Source organism: Nicotiana attenuata, chromosome 7, assembly GCF_001879085.1.
Source record: "Nicotiana attenuata strain UT chromosome 7, NIATTr2, whole genome shotgun sequence".
NCBI classification, from domain to species: Eukaryota; Viridiplantae; Streptophyta; class Magnoliopsida; order Solanales; family Solanaceae; genus Nicotiana; species Nicotiana attenuata.
The window spans coordinates 78544138-78565416 of NC_031995.1; positions in this window are offsets into that span (position 1 = coordinate 78544138).

The window sequence follows — 21279 nt, forward strand, 5'->3', positions numbered from 1 at the left end:
TAGGGGTGTGCATTCGAATCGGTTTATCGATAAATCGAATCGATTATTTGTTATCGGTTTATCGATATCGGTTTAGCTATTTATCAATTTATCGATTTCGATTTCGATTTCGAAATTTTCCTTATCGAGTTATCGATTTTGATTTCGATTTTGTCCTCTTCGGTTATCGGTTTATCAATAAACCGATAAGAAATACTAAAAAAAATTAATTTTTTTTAATTTTTTTTACCCTTATTCTATAATACCCTTTCCTTTACCCTAAGTCCCTAACCCTATTATTTCATCTACCACATTTAAGGAATGATCATATTTAAAGCTCAAGGGAATGAAGTTCAAATTAATGGAAAATAGAATTAGCCGTGTTGATGTATTTTTTTTATACCGTTGGAGTGTTGGTGGCATACATTTGATCCCTTACTTTAGTTTCGTTGCATGTGCTTGTTGACATAATTTTTATGTTATAAACAGTGTTCGTCTTATTTTAGCTTCTTTTGGTCCATATTAGTTAGCGTGTTTATAGCGATATACTTTCCGTGGAATCCCGCAAATTTTCTTATTGGTGTAATCGATAACCGAATCGATAAGCCCCAAAAATCGATAAATCGAAATCAAAAAAATCGAAACCTTATTGAAACGATAACGATAAGCATATGTACAAATCGATAATCGATAAGTAATTATCGATAAGGGTCAAAATCGAATCGATAAATCGAATGCACACCCCTAGTCCGGAGTAGATTTCGGCTTGAATTGGTGAAATGGAGTTTTTGGCGTTTTCCGGTTGATAGGTGAGATTTTGATATAGGGGTCGGAATGGAATTCCGGAAGTTGCAGTAGCTTCGTTATGTCATTTGGGATGTGTGTGCAAAATTTCAGGTCATTTGGATGTGGTTTGGTTGGGTTTTTGATCAAAAGCGGAATTCGGAAGATTTTAGAAACTTAGGCTTGAATCCGAGGTGTTTTGGTTGATTTGATGTTGTTTGAAGTGTTTTGATGATTGGAACAAGTTTGAACAAGGTATTAGGATATGTTTGTGCTTTTGGATGAGGTCCCGGGGGCCTCAGGGTGATTTCGGGTGGTCAACGGAGAGGTTGAGATGTTATTGCAGCTACTGAAGTTGCTGCTTCTGGTGTTTTCGCACCTGCGGTTTGGGGACCGCAGGTGCGGCGCCGCACGTGCGGAAGGGGGAGCCGCAGATGCAGATTTGAGAGGAAGAGTCAGGAACCGCAGATGCGGTAGTTGGACTGCGGAGAGTGCACCACAGATGCGGAATTGGCCCGTTAAGTGATTTTCGCAGAAGCGGAGCATAGACCGCAAATGCGGTACCGCAGATGCGGTGAAATGGCCGCAGATGCGGAAATGTCTGGTCAGATTAAAATATTTCCTCCTTCGCGATTTTTCAGAGGGTTTCTCACTTTTAACATAAAATTTCGAAGCTTTGAGCGATTTTGAAGAGAGGAAATCATTACTCTTCGTTGAGGTAAGGATTTTGGACCCTAAAACTCGATTATTTGTGATTAAGGAATAAAATATTAGTGTTAAATTCATGAAAATCAGTAGAAAAATGTGGAGTTAGGGCTTGAGATTAAGAGACCTTCTAGGTATGATTTGAGGGGTCAAACGAACTCCGATTTTTGAGTTCTTTATATGTACGGAATCGTGAGATGATGAAGAACATTTTAGTATAAAGTTTGTTCAGTTCCGGGACGTGGGCCCAGGGGTCGGGTTTTGACCGATTTCGGGTTTTGTGCTTAAATTCGATATTTTTCAATTGGAATTTATTCGTTTAGCATAATTTAATGATAAAAATCTGAACTTGGTAGATTTGGAGCACTCGGAAGTCGTTTCGAAGGGCAAAGGCATTGCAAGCTAGGTTTCGGGCCGGATTGAGGTGAGTAATGATTTTAAATGCTGTCCTGAGGGTATGAAACCCCGGAATTTCACAACGTACGGCTATGTTGATGTGATTTACACGCTAGATGACGAGCGTGGGGTAGAGCGCCGTTGGGGATTGTGACTTAGTCCATCCTAAATGATTATTTTACTGTGTATTTGATAGTTATTTGTTTAATATTATTATATTTGGAGCTAAATGCCATATGTGGTCTTCGTGCCAGCTGTTTGAACCCTTAGGGGATTTTACTTGATATTTTCCTCACTGATTGATTTCATACTGGTGCTCAGTCATGCTATATTTTTACTATTTTCAAAACTCAGCTATGTTATTCTGTTTTAAACGCATTAAATAATATTTTAAAGATATTTTGAGCTGAGCTTCATGTTTTACTGATGCCCGAAGGGCTTATGAGATTCTGACTGAGTAAGACCGAGGGCCTGTGTTGTGAGGATACATTTGGGTCGGGCTGCACGCCGCAGCAGTGATACATTGATTATGATAATGAGGCCGAGGGCCTGAGATTTGTACGCCACGAGGTGGCTTGAGATATTGATATGAGGCCGAGAACCTGTTTATGATGCCACGAGATGGCTTGATTATGCGCTTGGGCCGTAAGGGGCCCCTCCCGGAGTCTGTACACCCCCAGTGAGCGCGGGTACCCATTGTGATTTGAGATATAGCCCGAGGGGCTGGTATTGTTCTGTGACATTGCCCGAGGGGCTGATTCTGTTGTTACTGTGCCTGAGGGGCAGTTATTATGTGTTTACTTTTTAGTTGTTTTCCTGCATATTGTTTAACTGTTTGAGAGATGTTTATGAAGTTTCATTGTTTAATTATATTTACGGATTTGTTATGCCTCTTGTAGCTTAATGTTGTGCCTTACTTGGTTTTATATTACTCAGTCTTCATATATTTTTATTACTCACTGAGTTGGAAGTACTCACTTTACTCCCTACACCCCTGTGCGCAGATTCGGGCGCTACAGGTCCTGCTCCTGAGGGTTGATAGTTCCAGCAGGTCTTCGGAGATTTACTAGGTAGCTGCTTGGCGATTCGCAGCCCAGTGCATTCTCCCTCTATTTCAGTTTCTTTTGATTCAGTTACGTAGTAGTGGACTAGACTCTAGACTCTTAGTATGGTTTTAGATGCTCATGACTGGTGACACCCCGATGTAGGGCTGTGTTGGTTTATTTTATTTCCACAACTTATATTGCTATTTTTGGGATTTATTTTTTATTAAAGACATTATATTAACTGCTTAAGGTGAATTGGTAGTGTGTCGGCTGGCCTTGTCTTCACGAGAGGCGCCATCACGATCGGGTTTGAGTTTAGGGTCGTGATATCGCTGAGGAAGAAATTGCTAGCATCCGTAACACATCTGAAGAAGTTAAAGTCCCAGAACTGAATTTGGCTAGCACCCGCTGGTAACAAATCGGAAGAAATTGCTAGCACCCAATGAAGAAGAAATTGCTAAGAAGTTAAAGTCCCAAAAAGTTCCTTGCCATGGAAAGGAAGAAGAAACATATTGGCAGAAGAAAACAATCAAAAAGGAAAGGAAGAAGAAGAAGAAACATACTGGAGTTGGCCATGGAGATTTCGTTGCCTTCATTAGGGTCAAGCCAGAGAGGCAGCGTATTTTATGAGAGAGAGGGCAGCGTATTTTATGGCTTAAGGATAGGAGGTGACCATAAATAGGTATTTGGCTATATAAATCAACAGGTAGTTATAGAATATAATTTTTTAAAATGGTATTTATTTAAAATAAATAAGGCATCAATCTTTGCTATAGGAGATAACTAATCAATATATTTTATCAGCTATTCATTTTTGGAGCTAATATACTGTGTAGTTTTCCGTGTCGTCATAAACTTTCAAGAAGTAAACATAAAGTTGAAGACTTTAGATACTTATTATTGTATTTTTAGCCAAAGTTGTCTTTACGTCTACTTTTGCTATATAAAATAATTTTTTTTAAAAAAAGAATGTCAACTTGGAGAACCAAAAGTTTTTTCCCCATAAAATATGGTATGCTATAATTACTTTGTTGATAATCAATTACAAGTTGGGGGACAAAAAAGTTTAGATCAAAAGGTAATACAGGTGAGAATTATAAGCGTGCATTTGCCAATGAATATAGTGGGACTGCATGAATTCTTGATATTTTCACTAGAAATCTCAAAGTTTGATTCCTAATACAGCGAGAGCAATATTGAACCTTATGAGTTCGGAATTGTAATTTGTTAAATTATTGATTTCTAAATTTATAAGTTATACATATTTAATAAATTTATTAAGATAAATACAGAATTTGAAGGAAAGCTAGTAGATTCGACAGAGCTCATAAACTCTATGCTAGCTCCGCCCATGATCCCCATCTAGATATAATGAAAGTTTATAAAGAAGTGTTTTGTTTCCCTTATTAATATTTTTGACACGAAATAACTAGTGAGGTTTCAAATATCGGATAATTAAAATAAGAGAAGAAATTATTAGGCATGAATTATTCTCTCATTCAAAAGTACAACACTTCCTGTTAGTAATATGTGTTCAAAACCAGAAACTTTTGTATTTGTAAAGTAAAAGAGAAACAAAAATGCATAGGAAGAACAAAAATAAATCCGAGCCCACTGAATTCACAGTTTGTCTTTAAGGAATTTAATCCCCTCACTTAGGGGTGTTCATCGGTCGGTATAGTACGATATTTAGACATTTCGGTTCGGTATTTTCGGTACTCGATTTCTTAAAATGCTATACCAATACCGTACCTAATTAAATTCGGTATGGTTCGATTTCTCTCCTTTCGATTTTGGTTTATTCGGTTCGGTAACTTCGATTTATTCTGTTTGAATACTAACTAGTGCATAGAGTCATAGACTGTAATATTCTTAATTAAAGTACTCAAAAGTACAAAACTAAAAACGTTCGTTGACAAAAGTTTTGTCCAAAACCAAAATCAACCTAGAGAGAGAAAATTGCACATAAAGGAATACATTTGATCATTAGAAATGTCTTGTTACTTGCTTAGAGTTAATTGATGAACTTAGAGAATAAAGGAAGTAAAATTTTATATATTTTTATATTTATGTTATAATTAATAATATGTGTTTTGTGTAATATAATAGATATTTCGGTATATTTTCAGTATTTCAGTATTTCATTTTAAAATACCAAATACCATACCTAATACCAATTATTTTTTTAAAACTAAAACCAAATACCATACCGAATACCAAAATATCGAATACCAGATATCAAAATTTTCGATTTCGGTACAGTGATTTGCTATTTACCAAATTATGCACAACTTAACCCTCACTGTTGCCCAAGGTTATGGATTAATTCCTCCCAGGATAGAACGGAATAATTATTCTGTGATAGCGATACTACAAATTACAAATCATAGAACTTCAGCGAACTCAACAATCGGAGCAAATCACACTTGACACTAAAATTTATTTGGAAAATAATGCAACAATGTAGAAAAGAGGGGAGAAGTTTTCAAATTTTCTATATTTGAAAAATGAGGCCAAGCCTCTAAATTTATAGACAAAGGAAGGGTGATATGGAGAGGTGCAATCCAAAAGGTGCCTCTTCCATTTTCCATTCACACCCTTTAAAGAAAAAACACAACAATCCCCCACATGAATGGGGAATGGACATATTATTGGGTTTTTAAGTATATTAATGCTTAAAAGAGGGTGAATGGGAAATGGAGGGAAAATAAAATATTTGAGTTTCATTTGAGATTCCCTCCTTGATGAAGGGACATTGTCCCATATTGGAAGAGGAAGAGGTTTTTAATGAGTATATAAGCAATTGCTCTTCTTCTAGCTCTTAAAGAGTTGAGCAGAAGGCAAGCCTCGCGCCGTCGCCGTCGTCGCTCGCCTGGATTCGGATTCGGATTTGGATTTGGTCAAATGATCGATTGATTGATTAATTTTTTGGACCAAATTTGTTTGTTAATAGTAAATATTAACAGAAATGTTATTAAATATCCGTTTTAATAACAAAATATTAATATTAAATCCAAAAATATTAATATTAAAATCCAACCGTTTCCATTTTTCGGTTTTCTATTTTTGTAACAGAAAATTAACTATCCTCTTCAACTTTCTCTCTTTATTGTTGAGTAAATAGCCATTTATGTTATGGCATTTATGCTATGGCCGTTTTGCATAAATAGCCATTCTGAAGAGTTGCACCTCTTCGGATTTCAGCCCAACATTGGCTATAAATACAAGTCCATTCTCTCAGATTTTCCATACGATTTTTTGAGTTTCTCCTCCTTCTTCTGCATTGTTTTAACTTCAAAGAAAGCAACAGTAAGTGTGATTTGCTACCGAACTTTGTGTTCGCTGAAACATTGGTGTTTGAAGTACCACTACACCAGTGTAATTCATTCTATCCTGGGAGGAAATAATCCATAACCTTGGGTACTAGGAGGGGATTAAATTCCTTAAGGAAATACTGTGAATTCAGTGGGCTCGGATTAATTTGTGTTTCGTTTATATTTCTGTTTATGTTATTTTATTTTCTCCAAAATCATTTTACAAATACAGTTTACTAACAAGCTTACGGAATTTTATTATTTTTTGTATTTGTATTATATTCACTGTTCTGGAGATTAAAACCTTTGTGGTTTTCTACTCCGTTGGAGATTAAAATCTACGTGATTTTAACGTGTGCTTGTGTCATTCTTTTACAGAAATGACTAATAATAACGGAAACCAAGCTGTTCCAACGGTGATTGCCAATGCATCGTCAAGCCGAACACCATCGTTGGCACCGGCGAAAAAACCCGGAAAATTTTTCGGCCTCGATTTCAAGCAGTGGCAGCAGAAGATGTTCCTCTACTTGACTACTTTAAGTCTACAGAAGTTCATCAAGGAAGATGTTCCTGCTCTGCCTGATGAAACTCCAGAGAATGAACGCTTTCTTGTGATTGAGGCGTGGAAGCATTCTGATTTTCTGTGCAAGAATTGTATTCTTAGCGGACTGGAGGACGATTTGTATAACGTCTATAGTGGCGTGGAGACGTCAAAAGAATTGTGGACTGCGCTTGAAAAGAAATACAAAACTGAAGATACCGGGTTGAAAAAATTTGTTGCCGCTAAACTTTTGGACTACAAAATGGTAGATAGCAAGTATGTTATTACCCAAGCCCAAGAATTGCAAGTGATTATTCACGATCTCCTTGCTGAAGGTATAAATCGAATTAATATTGATGTTGAAAGTAGTAATATTAGTATTTTTACTAACAGAATTTTCATTGAAGGTCCTGTCATCAATGAAGCATTCCAAGTAGCAGCGATGATTGACAAGTTTCCTCCTTTGTGGAAGGACTTCAAAAACTACTTGAAACACAAACGCAAGGAGATGTCACTTGAAGATCTCATTGTTCGGTTGAGAATCGAAGAGGACAACAAAGCTGCTGAAAAGAGAGGCCGTGGAAACAACAATAATGAGAGCAAACATTGTTGAGGATACTTCTCAAAATAAGAGAAAGAGGAAGCAGACTTCTGGACCGAAAAGCAACCCAAGCAAGAAGCGGTTCAACGGAAATTGCTATAACTGCGGGAAAGCTGGGCACAAATCTACGGAGTACCGTGCTCCGAAGAAAGACAAGAAAAAGGGTCAAGCAAACATGGTTGAAAAGCATGAAGATGTTGATGACTTGTGTGCTATGCTTTTTGAATGCAATCTGGTGGGAAATCCTAAGGAGTGGTGGATTGATTCTGGAGCCACTGGCCATGTTTGTGATATGTTTGCAACATATGCTCCTGTTGGACCCGAAGAGACTCTTTTTATGGGAAATGCTGCAACCACCAAGATTGAAGGATGTGGGAAGATCTTTCTGAAGATGACTTCTGGCAAGGTGGTGACTTTGAATAACGTCCTTCATGTTTCCGAGATTAGGAAGAATTTAGTCTCTCCTGGACTTCTTGTTAAGAACGGTTTTAAGTGTGTTTTTGTATCCGATAAGGTTGTAATAAGTAAGAACGAAATGTTTGTAGGAAAAGGTTACTCACTGAGGGCCTTTTCAAGCTGAATGTAATGGTGGTTGAGAATAATAATAAAATTTCAGCATCGTCTTACTTACTTGAGTCAAAGGAATTATGGCATATACGTTTGGGTCATGTCAATTACAAAACCTTGCGGAAAATGATTAACTTAGAAGTATTGCCTAAGTTTGAATGCGACAAATCAAAATGTCAAATATGTGTGGAATCTAAGTATGTTAAACATCCTTATAAGTCAGTTGAAAGGTATTCAAATCCTTTAGACTTAATTCACACAGATATTTGGACATGAAGTCAATACCATCTCGCGGTGGAAAGAAATATTTCATAACTTTTATTGACGATAGTACTCGATATTGCTATTTTTACTTACTTAATAGTAAAGATGAAGCAATAGACGCATTCAAGCAATACAAAAATGAAGTTGAAACGCAACTTAACAAGAAAATCAAAATGATAAGAAGTGATAGGGGTGGTGAATATGAATCTCCTTTTGAACAAATATGTTTAGAATATGAAATTATTCATCAAACAATGTCCCCTTACACGCCCCAATCCAATGGGATTGCTGAAAGAAAGAATCGTTCGTTAAAGGAGATGATGAACGCATTGTTGATAAGTTCTGGGTTGCCACAGAACCTGTGGGGGGAAGCCGTTCTTACGGCTAACCGGATACTAAATCGAGTATCCCATAGCAAAACACAATCCATTCCATATGAAAAATGGAAAGGAAGGAAGCCCAAGTTGAATTATTTTAAAGTGTGGGGGTGTTTGGCAAAAGTGCAAGTTCCTAAACCCAAAAGGGTAAAAATAGGACCAAAAACTGTTGATTGTGTTTTCATAAGATATGCGACCAATAGTAAAGCATATCGATTTCTGGTTCATAAATCAGAAAATCCTGATATTCATAATAATACGGTTATAGAATCAGATAATGCTAAGTTCTTTGAAAATATATATCCGTATAAAAAGGAATGTTAGCCGATTGGTGAAGGATCTAGACGGCCCGGGAAGAAACAAAAGAAAGTACGTTTAATCAGGAGGATCCAAGACGTAGTAAACGTCAATGAACGTCTACTTCATTTGGACCAGATTTTATAACTTTCTTATTGAAAAATGAGCCTCGAACATTTAAAGAAGCGATGTCTTCTTCGAAATCATTGTATTGGAAAGAGGCAGTCAATAGTGAAATAGAATCCATATTGAACAACCATACATGGGAATTGGTTGATCTTCCTCTTGGAAATAAACCTTTGGGTTCTAAATGGATCTTTAAGAGGAAAATGAAGGATGATGACACTACTGATAAATTTAAGGCAAGACTTGTAGTCAAAGGGTATAGACAACGAGAAGGTCCTGACTACTTTGATACATACTCTCCAGTTACAAGAATTACGTCCATACGGATGTTAGTAGCATTAGCTGCAGTGTATGGTCTTGAAATTCATCAAATGGACGTAAAGACGGCCTTCTTGTATGGAGATTTGGAGGAAGAAATCTACATGGAACAACCTGAAGGGTTTGTGGTTCTAGGTAAAGAAAAGAAGGTCTGTAGACTTGTTAAGTTCCTTTACGAACTAAAACAAGCACCCAAACAATGGCATGCGAAATTTGACCAAACAATGTTGTCAAATGGTTTTAATATAAATGAATGTGATAAATGTGTGTACATTAAAAATATTCCAAATCACATAGTCATTGTATGCCTATATGTGGATGATATGCTGATAATGAGTAATGACATTGCCAACATAAATGCTACTAAGCGTATGCTAACTAGCAAGTTCGATATGAAGGACTTGGGAGTTGCTGATTTAATTCTGGGGATTAAGATCCATAAGACTCCTCAAGGTCTGGCATTGTCACAATCTCATTATATTAAGACATTACTTGAAAAATTCAAGCACTTAGGGTTTAAAGTTTCAAAGACTCCAATTGACGTGAATCTTGCATTAGCAAAGAATAAAGGCTAAAGCATATCACAGTTAGATTATGCTCGTGTATTGGGATGCTTAATGTACATCATGAATTGTACACGACCAGATATAGCTTGTGCTATAAGTAAATTGAGTCGATACACGAGCATTCCAGGTCAATCTCATTGGATGGCAATGAAACGAGTTTTGGGATATTTAGAACATACCCAGGACTTTGCTTTGCACTACAGTAAATATCCTGCGGTGATTGAGGGATATGTGATGCAAATTGGATCACCGCTTCAGCTGATTCGAAGTCCACAAGTGGATATGTATTCACTATTGGTGGAGGAGCGGTATCTTGGATGTCGTCCAAACAAACTTGTATTGCCCGCTCTACAATGGAGGCTGAATTCATAGCCTTAGATAAAGCCGGTGAAGAAGCTGAATGGCTCCGAAATTTCTTGGAAGACATTCCAATTTGGCCCAAACCGTTGGCACCAATATGCATACATTGTGACAGTCAAGCGGCAATTGGAAGGGCTAGGAGCGTAATGTATGACGGTAAATCTCGTCATGTACGATGAAGACATAAAACCGTTAGGCAATTACTCTCTAGAGGAATTATCACGATTGACTATGTAAAGTCAAGTGATAATGTGTCGGATCCACTTACAAAAGGCCTAACTAGAGAGGTAGTTGAGGAATTATCAAGGGGAATGGGACTATGGCCGAGAACAAGTCATAGTGGCGGTAACTCTACCTAGAAGACTGGAGATCCCAAGATCTAGGTTCAAGGAGATCAAACAAAGTCATTAATGACGGTTCAACATTGTCAACTAAACTTTTGGTGCATTTTCGTGATGAGATAATGTCCAGTACCAAGGATAAAGCATCAAGGCTTTTTAATGATTTCTAAATTTGATACGGGGTATATCAAATAGTGTATCTACGGGATGACACGTTTAGGAATCACCTATGTAAGTGTAAAGTGTTAGCCGCTTCAAGGAGAATTTTGCAAGGCCGGTTCTCTATGCACTTATGAAACCAGGCGGTGTTCATGGCTGAAACGAACACAACAATGAGAACCAAAAACGGTTAAGGGTTGGTTGTGTGACTTATGGTTGTCTAGGTATACACCAATATTCGATGGTTCAAAGATATCAAATCTACCGAATAATCGAGTATATCCGACATAAGTTCACTACGGAAAGTTCAAAGAGAAACCTACTTATCCAGATGCAATTAATCCTTGCTTGCGAATCACACAGTTTTTCATGCATATTTCCGTGATATAGCCATTCCCCATTCATCTGGGGGATTGTTAGGTTTTTAAGTATATTAATGCTTAAAAGAGGGTGAATGGGAAATGGAGGGAAAATGAAATATTTGAGTTTCATTTGAGATTCCCTCCTTGATGAAGCGACATTGTCCCATATTGGAAGAGGAAGAGGTTTTTAATGGGTATATAAGCAATTGCTCTTCTTCTAGCTCTTAAAGAGTTGAGAAGAAGGCAAGCCTCGCGCCGTCGTCGTCGCTCGCTCGCTCGCTCGGCTCAGCTTCGGCTTCGGATTCGGATTCGGATTTGGTCAAATTATCGATTGATTGATTAATTTTTTGGACCAAATTTGTTTGTTAATAGTAAATATCAACAGAAATGTTATTAAATATCCATTTTAGTAACAAAATATTAATATTAAATCCAAGTATATTAATATTAAAATCCAGCCGTTTCCATTTTTTGGTTTTCTGTTTTTGTAACAGAAAATTAACTACCCTCTTCAACTTTCCCTCTTTATTGTTGAGTAAATAGCCATTTATGTTATGACATTTATGCTATGGCCGTTTTGCATAAACAGCCATTCTGAAGAGTTGCACCTCTTCAGATTTCAGCCCAACATTGGCTATAATTACAAGTCCATTCTCTCAGATTTTCCATACGATCTGAGTTTCTCCTCCTTCTTCTGCATTGTTTTAACTTCAAAGAAAGCAACAATAAATGTGATTTTCTACCGAACTTTGTGTTCGCTAAAACACTGGTGTTTGAAGTACCACTACACCAGTGTGTAATTCGTTCTATCCTAGGAGGAAATAATCCATAACCTTGGGTACTAGGAGGGGATTAAATTTCTTAAAGAAACACTGCGAATTCAGTGGGCTCGGATTAATTTGTGTTTCGTTTATATTTCTGTTTATGTTATTTTATATTATCCCGTAGATACACCATTTGATATACCCCGTATCAAACTTAGAAATCATTAAAAAGCCATTATGTTTTATCCTTGTTACTGAATATTATCTTCATCATGAGAATGGATCAAAATTTTATTTGACAATGTTGAACCGTCATTAATGACTTTGTTTGATCTCCTTGAACCTAGATCTTGGGAACTCCAGTCTTCTAGGTAGAGTTACCGTCACAATGACTGGTCCTCGGCCATAGTCTCATTCCCCTCGATGATCTTTCAACTACCTCTCTAGTTAGACCTTTTGTAAGTGGATCCAACACATTATCGCTTGACTCCACGTAGTCAATTATGATAATTCCCCTGGAGAATAGTTACCTAACGGTTTTATGGCTTCGTCGTATATGACGAGATTTCCCGTTATACATAATGCTCCTAGCCCTTCCTATTGCCGCTTGACTATCGCAATATATGCATATATACGCTAATGATTTTGGGCCAAAATGAAATATCTTCCAGAAAAATTAGGAGCCATTCAACTTCTTTACCGGCCTTGTCTAAGGCTATAAACTCAGCCTCCACTGTAGAGAGGTCAATGTACGTTTGTTTGGACAATTTCCAAGACATCGCTCCTCCATCGACTGTTTAGAATCGGTGATCTAATTTGCATCACTATACCAGTCTATTATCGCGGGATACTTATTGTAGTGCAAAGTATAATTTTAAGTATATTTCAATACTTGTTTCATTGTCATGAAAGTTCAATGCGAACTTCCTTATGTCGTAGACAAATACGTCTCAACTTTCAATTGCATATCAGATTACTGACTACACTTAATGTAGCAATAGTATATTATTACAATAGCTGGAATGATTGGCATCAGTTGTGGCCACAACCTTTTAATATAAAATATATTTCGGAATCACTTCGCCATTTTCAAGTAATTGTATGATATTTATTCATACGTCTATATGATATGCATATTATAGCACCTTCATTCATGAACCAAATCCTACCAGCAATGGATTTTGGACATGTTCATCGGTTGGTTCACCTCATTATAGACCAACGTATTAATACATTCATTCATGAACGGTCATGTCCATACAAAAACATACAGACGTATCTTTCTATGAAAAGTCACAACATTCGAAGTGACATCCTTTCATAAAAGAACTAAACAATATAAACTTTCAATAAAGAAAATAATCTTTTGAGAAAGGCACGTGACCAACTTCCGAATTAGTAGTTTCATCAACTAGTCTTCACTAAGACTAAACAACTGATGAATTCACCAACTACCATATCAATATCAGCTAAAGATTTGTGGGGTCCAAAAAGTATATCATTTAATTCTTCTAAATAATATAGACATCAAGTATAACATTAGCTTTTGTCATGCATAAGCTAAAAGCCCCCACATTTTAAATATTTTATCAATATTTAATCCACATATAATCAAATGACTATATGATTTGGAGTATTCTTAATGTAAACACATTTGTTTACACTCATTAATTTTCAAACCATTTGACAAAATATTATTTGGTCAAATCTCGCATGTCATTGTTTGGTGCTTGTTTTAGCATGTAAAGAGACTTAACAAGTCGACATACCTTCTTTTCTTTTTCGGGGAACTACGAACCCTTCAGGTTGTTCCATATAAATTTCTTCCTCCAAATCTCCATTTAAGAATGTTGTCTTCACATCCATCTGATGGATTTCAAGGTCATACACAGTGGCTAACGTTATTAACACCCCAACAGATGTTCCTCGTTACCGGCGAGTAAGTGTCAAAGTAATCAATACTTTTTAGTTGTCTAAACCCTTTGACAACTAACCTTGCCATATATTTTTCAATAGCACCATCAGCTTCATTTTTCTTTTAAAAATCCACTTAGAATCCATAGGGTTATTTTCTGGAGGAAGATCAACCAATTCCCAAGTATGATTACTTATATGGATTCTATCTCACTATTGACTGCTTCTTTCCGAGGAAGACATAACTTCTTTCAAAGTTTGAAGCTCATTTTCTAACAATAATGTCAGAAAATATGATCCAATGGAAGTAGTTGTTCTTAGACGTTTACTACATCTTAGATTCACCTCATTAGGTGTACTTTCCTTTGCTTCTTCCCGATGTCGCTTAGATATTTCACTAGACGACTCACATTTCTTTTTATACGGATAAATATTCTCAAAGAATTCAGCATTATCTGATTCGATTACCGTATTAATATGAATGTTGGAATTTTCTGATTTATGAACCAGAAAATGATATGCCTTACTATTTGTTGCATATCCCATGAAAATGCAATTAACGTTTTTCGGTCCGATCTTTACCTTTTTGGGTTAGGAACTTGAACCAACACCCCCACACTTTAAATATTTTAAGTTGGGCTTTCTTCCTTTCCATTTTTCATTTAGAATGGATTGCGTTTTTCTTGGGGAATACGATTGAGTATTCGGTTAGCTGTAAGAATAACTTCCCCCATAAGTTCTTGAGTAAACTAGAACTTATCACCAAAGCATTCATCATTTTATTTAATGATCGATTCTTTCTTTCTGCAATACCATTAGATTGTGGTGACTAAGGGCTGTCGTTTGACGAATAATATCATATTCCAAAAAGAAGATTCACATTCACCGCCCCTATTACTTTGTAGAGCCAACCACATGAACTATTGTATCGCGTCAGAGCCAGAATTAATAAATGGTGAAGTTTTTAATCTTCAAACCAATCTGACACGTTCGGAATTAATAAACGGTGAAGTTTTTAATCTTCAAAACGAGTAATATCTGATACAACTAGATCTAATAAACAGTGAAGTTTTTAATCTTCAAACCGAGTAATATGTGACAAAATCCAATTTAATAAACGATAAAGTTTTTAATCTTCAAATCGAATAATAAATTGGAGTAAAAAATCACTAAGATTTTAGTCTCCAAAACGAGTATAAAGTCTCTTAGACTTTAATTTCCGACAAATAAGTAAAAAGTCACGAAGACTTTAATTTTAACGAACGAGTAAAAAATCACACAGATTTTGATCTCGAAGCAAGAGTAGAAAATCACGAAGATTTTAGTCTCCATAACGGATGTAGAAAATCACGAGAACTTTAATTCCATCTCCAAATGATTTTCCAACTAAACCATTATAGCACTTTAAACAATTTGATCTCTTTTTCTAATCAAACTCATATATGTTCACCTTTACATATTATATTCATGACCTCAAGAATATTTTCAAGTATTAATGTAAGACTTATTCATGTCTTATAACTTTTCTTTGAAAGTAATTTTCATTTTATGCATGTCACCAAAGTTATACCGAACAACCGATTTTATTGATAAACGGAATAACCATATATTATTCTTAATCCTCACAAAATACAAATAAATTTTGAGATCATCACATAATAACATCTATCCTAACATCTATAAAAAATTGTATTTCATAAATATGAAGAATTGAAAATTAATAGGTAAAGTGAAAGAAAGTAGAACCTGATTTTTATAACCACTTTCTTCTTAGATCGTCACTTGTTTATCCTGGTCGGAGAAACCGCGACGCCATTTGCAACATGTGCAAATAGATATCACATCCCTTGAGACATCCTATGTTTCCATAATTCCATTGATTCCAACGGTGACGAAAATTTTGCCCAAATCTTTCGCAGTCAAAAAACCGCTCCATTACAGATTTCTTCGAGTATGAGACTCCATTAATCCAATGTTATAAACCTTTTTGTCACGACCCAACCCCGATCGTGATGGCGCCCAACATACTGCTAGGCAAACCCGACCATTTAGACAACCTTAACCGATTAATCACAGTGGATAAATAAGTTTTCACAACTAAAATACCAAGTTAAATTCGGGAAAATCCTGAAATAAATTCTAACATCCGGAAAGCCCAAAATATAATATACTATTCAGCCCATAGAATCTGGTGTCACAAGTCTGAGCCTCTAATGCATGAGTATTAACCTACTACATAATGTTTCTCTAGAAATGTGAAAAACAAAAAAATAAAATAGAAGGAAGATCAGGACTGTGAACGCCAATTTGCAGCTACCTTGTATCTCCCGAATGTGATGCTAGGCAGAGAAAAATCTCACTCAGCCTCAGTGGGTGCGCCTGAATCTGCACACAAGGTACAGGGAGTAATGTGAGTACTTCCAACCCAGAAAGTAATAAACATAAATAGAGTCTGAGAATAAGAAATCCTAAATAGGCACAAAGTGAAGCTATAAACACAGCAACATGAACCAGTAGCATAATACTGTAAAACAGTGAAAACAATTATAGAATTATCACATCAGAATAAAAAAATAAATGACAATTAAATATGCAATGCAACACATAAACCGGTACTCTCCAGTACCCGCTGCGGCGTGCAGCCCGCTCCATTTATTTATCGTCGACGGCGCTCACTGGGGGTGTGCAGACTCCGGAAGGGGCCCCTCATGGCCCAAGCGCAATAATAAGCCATATCGTGGCATCAAACAGGCCCTCGGCCTCATATCAATATCCACATCATACCGCTGCGGCGTGCAGCCCTATCCCATACTTAGTCCAAAATCACATAAGCCCCTCGGGCACAATAACATAAAAATATTCAGCCCAAACTTCATTTAAAAATATTAATTTAGTTTCTACTTTGAGAAAAATGGCTGAGTTTACAAAACAGTATTAAATACCAGGACTGAGTTCAATATTTATAATTATGGTAAGAAACCAGTAAAAATACTCCCTGAAGGATTCAAGTAGTTGGCACAAAGCACAATTATGACAATTAATCCATTTTTATAAGGATGTTACTAATCTACAATCAATTAGGTAGTAATTTTATTAAGCGGGACGGACCATGTCACAATCCCCGACGGTGCTCTACCCCACGCCCGTTATCCGGCGTGCAAGTCACCTCACATAGCACTACATTGTGCAAATTCGGGGTTTCACACCCTCAACACAGCATTCACATTTATTACTAACCTCAAGCCGGCCAAAGTCCTAGCTTGCTATGCCTTTGCCTTTCGAATTAACCTCCTCGCGTACCGAATCTGATCAAAACCACAACGAATACATCACAATATGCTAATGGGACAATACCCAGTCGAAAACAATCGAAAAATAGTGAAATTCCCGAAATTAGCAAAAACCCGAGCCCCGGGACCACTACTCGAAAATCAGTAAATTTACCATCAACGGATTCCTTATCTCGCCACGAGTCTATACATATAAAGAACACCAAAATCGGAGTCCAAATGACCCCTCAAATTCCCATTTTTGCTCTCTTAGGTTTCAAACCCTAACCTCCATTTTTTACCTTTAATTCCTTGATTTTTCAGTCTAAATTCATGTATTTGCATCATAAAATCGTGTTCTAAGTCCAAGAATTCTTACCTGATCGAAGTCCTTGAAACCCTCTTCAAAATCGCCCAAAAACTCTCCAAGTCCGAAGTGAAAATATGAACTATTTTGAAATTTCGCGAAGGAATTAAAACTCCTTTCTGATCAGTTGTTTCCGCATCTGCGGTACAGTTGTCGCTTCTGCGACTTCCGCTCCTGTGGCTTTCTTCCGCTTCTGCGGAAATTCCCAAAGTCCCAAGATCCGCTTCTGCGACCTCATTCCCGCATCTGCGGCTTCGCAGATGCGGCTCCTCCAACCGCTTCTGCGGAAACAACACCCAGGCCAAATATCGCTTCTGCGATCCTCCCTTCGCTTCTGAGTGACCACACCTGCGGTCCCACAACCGCAGGTGCGAAAATACCAGATACCAGTAGACCTTAACCATGCAAAAATGCCGAAACTCTCCGTTTAACCATCCGAACTCAACCCGAGGCCCCCGGGACCTCAACCAAAAACGCAAACATGATCCAACGCCTTATTCAAACTTGCTCCAATCATCAAAACACCTCAAACAACACTAAAACCATCATTTCTCATCGAATTCAAGCCTAAGTTCTTCCAAAACTTCTAAAACACGCATTCAATCAAAAACCCAACCAAAACACCTCCGAATGACCTGAAATTTTGCACACACATCCCAAATCACCTAACGAAGCTATTGCAACTCTCGGAATTCCATTCCGTCCCTCGGATCAAAATCTCACCTATCGACCGGAATTCGCCAAAATTCTAACTTTGCCAATTCAAGCCTAATTCTACTCCGGACCTCCAAAATTACTTTTGATCACATTCCTAAGTCACAAATCATCCCCCGAAGCTAACCGAATCATCGGAATTCATATCCGAGCCCTCTAACACAAAAGTCAACGTCTGGTTGACTTTTCCAAAACAAACCTTCCTTAAAGAGACTAAGTGTCTCATTTCCTTCTAGAACTAATCCAAATCAACTCTAACACATCAAATACTGATAGTGAAGCATGAAGAAATAGAAAAATGGGGGTGAAACCTTCAGTAAGACCTTCTCACCGATCATATAAGATACATCTCGAACCTTCCTGTCTGCATAACTCTTCTGTCTCGACTGCGCTGTACGGAGTCTCTCCTGAATCACCTTCACTTTCTCCAATGCATCCTGAACCAAATCTGTCCCCAACAATCTAGCCTCCCCGGGCTCGACCCAACCAACTGGAGATCTACACCGCCTCCCATACAAGGCCTCATACGGTGCCATCTGAATGCTGGACTGATAGCTATTGTTGTAGGCAAACTCTGCAAGTGGTAGAAACCGATCCCATGATCCTCCAAAATCAATAACACGGGCACGTAACATATCCTCCAATATCTGAATAGTGTGCTCGGACTACCCGTCCGTCTGAGGGTGAAAAGTTGTGCTCAACTGAGAGGTGAACTGAGAGGTGAACTGAGTGCCCCGATCTGATATGATGGAAACTCGGACACCATGCAATCGAACTATCTCCCGAATATAAATCTCTGCCAGCCGCTCTGAAGAATAAGTAGTACAAACCGGAATGAAGTGCGCGGACTTGGTCAGCCTGTCTACAATCACCCAAATAGCATCAAATTTCTTCAGAGTCTGTGGGAGTCCGGTAACAAAATCCATAGTGATCCTCTCCCACTTCCACTCAGGAATAACCATCTGCTGATATAAGCCACCCGATCTCTGATGCTCATATTTCACTTGCTGACAACCGGGCTACATACTCCACAATATCTCTCTTCATCCTCCGCCACCAATAGTGCTGTCTAAGATCCTGATACATCTTCGCGGCACCCGGATGAATAGAATACCGCGAGCTATGGGCCTCCTCTAATATCACCTCCCGAAGCCCATCTACCTTGGGCACGCAAATCCGACCCTGCATCGTCAACACACCATCGTCACCCACGGTCACATCTCTGGCATCATCATGCTGAACCCTGTCCTTAAGGACAAGCAAATGCGGATCCTCATACTGACACTCCCTGATGCGGTCATACAAGGAAGACCGAGAAACCACACAAGCCAACACTCGACTGGGCTCTGAAATATCTAGTCTCACAAATTGGTTGGCCAAGGCCTGAACATCCACTGCAAATGGCCTCTCCTCAACTGGAATGTATGCCAAACTCCCCATACTCACCGACTTTCGGCTCAAAGCATCGGCCACTACATTGGCCTTCCCCGGGTGATACAGAATAGTAATGTCATAATCCTTAAGTAACTCTAACCATCTACGCTGCCTAAAATTAAGATCCTTTTGCTTGAACAAATGCTGAAGACTGCGATGATCAGTGAATACCTCACAAGATACGCCATACAAGTAATGCCTCCAAATCTTCAGTGCATGAACTATAACAGCTAGCTCCAAATCATGAACGGGGTAGTTCTGCTCATAGGGCTTCAACTGACGAGAAGCATACGCAATAACTCTACCCTCCTGCACCAAAACACAACCAATCCCAACTCTCGAAGCATCGCAATATACCGTATAAGAGCCTGAAGCTGATGGCAAAACTAACACTGGGGCTGTGGTCAATGCTGTCTTGAGCTTCTGAAAGCTCTCCTCACACTCGTCCGACCATACAAATGAGACACCCTTCTGAGTCAACTTGTTCAAGGGCGATGCAATAGAGGAAAAACCCTGCACAAACCGGCGATAGTAACCTGCCAACCCAAGGAAGCTGCGAATCTCTGTGGCTGAGGTCGGTCTAGGCCAACTCTGTACCGCCTCTATCTTCTTTGGGTCAGCCTGAATACCCTCGCTGGAAACCACATGTCCCAAGAAAGCCACTAAACCGAGCCAGAACTCACACTTGGAGAACTTTGCATAAAGCCTCTCCTCCCTTAATCTCTGCAATACAACCCGCAAATGTTGCGCGTGCTCCTCCTGACTGCGCGAGTATACCAGTATATCATCAATGAACACTATGACAAATGAATCCAGGTAATTCCGGAACACACTGTTCATCAGATGCATGAATGCTGCTGGGGCATTAGTCAGCCCGAAAGACATGACAAGAAATTCATAGTGACCATATCTAGTCCTGAAAGCAGTCTTATGAATATCTGAGTCCCTGATCTTCAACTGGTGGTAACCCAAACGGAGATCAATCTTGGAGAACACCCTCGCTCCCTGAAGCTGGTCAAACAAATCATCAATGCGAGGTAAGGGATACTTGTTCTTAATTGTTACCTTGTTCAATTGCCTATAATCGATGCACATTCTCATTGTGCCATCCTTCTTCTTCACAAACAGAACTGGTGCACCCCAAGGTGACATACTAGGCCGAATGAACCCCTTATCCAGGAGCTCCTGAAGCTGCTCCTTCAATTCTTTCAACTCCGCTGGTGCCATACGATATGGCGGAATAGAAATGGGCTGAGTGCCCGGTACCAGGTCAATAACAAAATCAATATCCCTGTCCGGTGGCATGCCCGGCAGGTCTGCAGGAAACACATCGGGAAACTCCCTCACAACCGGAACAGAATCAATGCTAGGAGTCTCAGCTCCCACATCTCTCACAAACGCCAAATAGGAAAGACAACCCTTCCCAACCATACGCTGGGCCTTCAAGAAGGAAATAACTCTGCTAGGTGCATAGTCAGTCACACCACGCCACTCGATTCGCGGTACACCCGGCATAGCCAAAGTGACTGTCTTAGCATGACAGTCCAGGATAGCATGACACGGAGATAACCAGTCCATGCCCAGGATAACATCGAAGTCTACCATGCTCAATAGCAATAAATCAACTCGGGTCTCCAGACCCCCAATAGTCACCAAACATGACCGGAATACGTGGTCTACAACAATAGTGTCGCCCACCGGGGTAGATACATGAA